Below are 4,250 nucleotides of genomic sequence, written 5' to 3' on the forward strand. Positions count from 1 at the left end.
GTATCCCTCTTCGTGGGGCCAGGTGGGGCTCCGGGTACTCACAGGGACAGAGAAGCTGACGGTAGACCCACCATGGCCACGGTCACACTTCTCAACTTGCCCTTGTTGTGGGGGGGGGCGCTTACAGTGGGATGTTAAGTTAGTGCCTAAGGAGCCCACCCAAACTCCAAGTCTATCCCAGCCCCCCGGGGCTGGAGGAGCCAACTCCCTTCTCAACCCTGGCTCCCCAGTGGTAGACTAGGCATCCCAGATGTCAGAGTTGGTCCATCTGCATGCTGTACACAAAGCGCTCTAAGCCAGAACCCCATGGCGAGGTGGCCTAGGTTATTCCTATCTGACTGACCCCAGTCCTAGCTAGAGAGGCCACCCATGTTCTCGGAGAGACCAGAAGACTGCCAGAGGGGTGGCCAAAGGCAGGGCCAAGGCCATGGCGTAGGATGCAGGCGTCAGAATAGACAGCTTTTCAAACCCGGTTGTATATGCCTGGGATCCCAGCTACTCTGGAACCGAGGAAGAAAGTTTTCGCACTCAGGGCCTTCTGGGTAATTGAGTGAAATCTTGTCTCAACGCAAAAAGTAAAAGGAGAGATAGAGTGTGGCTCAATGATAGAGCCCCTGCCTAGAATCCCCCAGTGAGGGGTTGGGTGTGTGGCTCAGTGGTAGAGCCCCTGCCTAGAATCCCCCAGTGAGGGGATGAGGGCGTGGCTCAGTGGTAAAACCCCTGCCTAGAATCCCTCAGTGAGGGGCTGGGAACATTGTCCGGTGGTAGAATACTTGCTTAGCATATATGAGACATTAAGTTCAATCCCTGGGCCTGCAAAACAAAACAAAGCAAGCAAACAAAAAAAAAACCACGGGTTCCCACAGTTGGCCCTTCTGCACTCCCCCATTGACCTCTGGGCCTGCTGCCCACATAGTCATCTGCCTATCTTCCACCCAGCCTGGCCTGCTGTCTCTTTGCCCCTGATGGTTTCCCTAGGGAAGCAGACCAGCAAAGCCTGGGCAGGGCAAGCAGGTCTCTGCGGTGGGTCAGGACTTTGCCAATACGCCTAGAGGTGAAACTCAAGGCATGGGCATTAAGGAAGAAGCTAGAGTCCCGAGATTCTGGGGTCAGGCCCATGTGGGCAACCATCCTTGCCTTTCCCAATTATACCCATCTCTGTGCCCGTGGCCCCCTCAGGAGCACGTTCCCCACTGAACGCTCACCCACATCTTCCATGTTAATAGACAGCTTCTCACACCTCTTCCCTGTTCCTCTTCTCTGCCCTTCCTCCTCTGCTTCTCCTCTTCCTCTCCTGGGAGGGGAAGTTTCTCGATGTTGGAGTCTGGGCCCTTGTTCCTCCCGGTAGCAGATGATCTCGGACCTGAGACAGAGAGGGCTGAGATTCTGCTGGGGCTGCAGAATCCCCCAGAGGACAGAAGGCATCTCCTCTGAGGAGCCAGGTAAGGGTCACGTGGTCTTGCCGTCCCTCAGTCTTAGGTCAGTGGTGTCTTCCACGGAGCTCTGAAGTAGCAATCTGAGTGGTCAGAAGAGGTTCCTGGCACCCCAGCAGAGCCACCAGCAGACAGTGTGAGAAGATCTCTCAAGCAGAGCCGGAGGAGAGGGCGGGACAGGAGCGGACACATCAGTGCCCCTACCAGCTAGGGCACAGGGCATACGACCCCAGGGAGCACAAGGGGGGCCATTGAGTAGCCCCTTTCTCTGTCCATGTCCAAAGCCGCTTGATCTCAGGCCGGCGGGTTGGACTTGGTGCTGGGAAGGACCATCTGGATTAGCAAGAAAGTATCTCCCCATCCCCAGGGCTTTGAGGACCGGCCCAAATGGTGACTGTATGGTACCTCCCACTAAACCCCACTTCAACCAGACCATGCTGAGACCCAGAATGCAAGCCCAAGGCACAGAAGTTGGACACTACTAGGTAGCTTTGGGGACACTGGAGATGTTGGAAACAACGCAGGAAGGTACCCTGAGGCTGGAGTTCCCACAGTTTCTCAGCCTCAGAAGGGCTTTTCAAATCTCTATTCATAGCCTCCCTGGGCCCTGGAGCTGCACAGGGCCTGCACACACAGCCTCCGCCTATAGGGTCAGACTATGCATCAGCCCCTCGTCTGAAGGAAGGGGAAGAGACTGAGCGTGCAGGGACAGATAGCCACACACCCTCCTTCCTCCTGAAGCCTGGGCCAGAGCCAGGGGCCAGCCCCTCACCCACCCCAGAAACCAAGGCAAGGATTGGTGGAAAGACCAATAGGTTCAGGGGTCACCATGTGTGGCCAGGTCACAGGTCGGAGATTTGCTGACAGTAGTCTGGAAGTTATTGATCTAAGGGGGGGAGGTGACAGAACTCTGACCCCCACCAAGGACTGTGGGCAAGGCTGGTGGTCAGCAAGCTGGATTCCTCGCAGCCTGCTCCGAGCAGGGCCGAGCACCTGGCGCTTCTGGAGTCCCTCCCATGGCCCCAGGTCTCTCGGCAGCAGGAACGAATGATGTCGTGGTCATCCTTGAACTGACGCACTGGCATGCTGGCCAGGGGACAACAGGGACCAGAGGTCATGTGCTTCAGCTTCTACGGCTCACAGGTTTGAGACAACTGAAGAACTGACGGAATTGCGAAGCCCTGACTTGCTGGGCGTGCTGACCCACACCTTTAATCTGAGTACTTTCGAGGAAGAGGCAGGTGGATGGTTATGAGTTCGAGGCCAGTGTGGTCTACATAGTGAGTTCCAGACCAGCCAAGGGCTGCATAGAGAGACCCTGCCTCAAAAGATGAAGGAGGAGGAGGAGGACAATGACGATGATGATGACAGCTGAGGAGAAGGAGGACGAGGCAGTACCTCACTCCCAGCAGGGAGCTGCAGGCTGCCTCAGTGGCTCTCCCGACCCTCACAGCAACCACCTTAGCTCTCAGTCCAGCTCACTGGACTGCAGGAGGAATTCCTGCCCGCCCCCCCGTCAGCTGCAGTGGGTAAATCTGGAGAAGGCTCCCCGCTCTGACCAGAGAAACCCCAGTCATGACTGCATATTGCAGCTGCCCCTCAATCTTCCTGCTCCAATACACCCACCAGTCCAGATGAAGGGGAAGAGGCAGGTGGGAAAACGCTGCCTCCCCAGATAAAGTCACCCCAGGGGTCCCTCTCCACCTACCTACAGAGCCTGGGGAGAGAGAGTGTGAATGTAGATGATCTGTGCATGTTGTGTGTGTGTGTGTGTGTGTGTGTGTGTGTGCGCGCGCGCGTGCGTGCATGTAAATGTTCATATGCACAAGCATCCCAGAGCCAACCCAGTGCACTATCAAGTGCATGGGATATTTATGTATGTGTGTTAGTGTGCGTCAAACGTGTGTGCGTATGTATTTGTATGTACACATATGCATTTGTGGGAATGTATGAGTACATCTGCCTGCACTGGTGTGTGTTTGGCTCCTGTCCAAGTCTGGGACAGCCTCCTTCAAGGCTCTGACTGGAGAAACACTGGAGTTGTCCCTTGCAATGGCTTGGCCCTGACTTAGAAACTTACCAGTCCCTACAGTCCTGGCCTTGGCCAGCGCTTCTGGAGCTAAGGGCTACTGACCAGTACTTGCCAGCTGGCAACATGACCAGAGGGCATCTCTGTCCACTGGGAGGACATGTGGTGGCCCCTGGCTCAAAGCAGACCCAGGCTGGAGGTCACCAACACTAAGGCAGAAGCACATGAGCCCTCTTGGGTCTTCAGCTTGGAGACAGCCAGTCCTGGTCGGGACTTCCTCCTGGCCGTGACACCTACCGGGCATGAGCGGTACTGCAGACTGACTCTCCTAGCCCTTGTCAAGACAGACAGGCTACCTTCTTAGGAGCAACAGCGAACAAAAACGAGAGTTTGCCTTGGGGTCCTCCCAGAAGCCTCTGGGGTTCCCTCATGTCCTTTCAGAGCTCCCCCCACCCCGACACACACACACACACACACATTGGAGGTTCATGGCCCCTTACCTCTCTCCTCACGTAAGGGTTTTATGCTTTTCAAAGACATTTCTCTAAAGGTGTTTTCACATCTCTAGGCTACTTTCAGCTGCGTACATCTCCATCAGACCATTCTGTCTGAATGATGAAATAGATGTCTAATGCTCATGGGTAGAGTGTTTACCCAGAATCCAACACTGAAGGGCTGTAATGTAGCTTGGTAGAGCACTTGCCTAGCATGGGTAAGGCCCTGGGCTCAATACCTCAGTACTAAAATAAAATAAAATAAAATAAAATAAAATAAAATAAAATAAAATA

This window comes from Psammomys obesus, unplaced genomic scaffold, assembly GCF_907164565.1.
Source record: "Psammomys obesus unplaced genomic scaffold, mPsaObe1.curated_primary_1811, whole genome shotgun sequence".
Taxonomy (NCBI): Eukaryota; Metazoa; Chordata; class Mammalia; order Rodentia; family Muridae; genus Psammomys; species Psammomys obesus.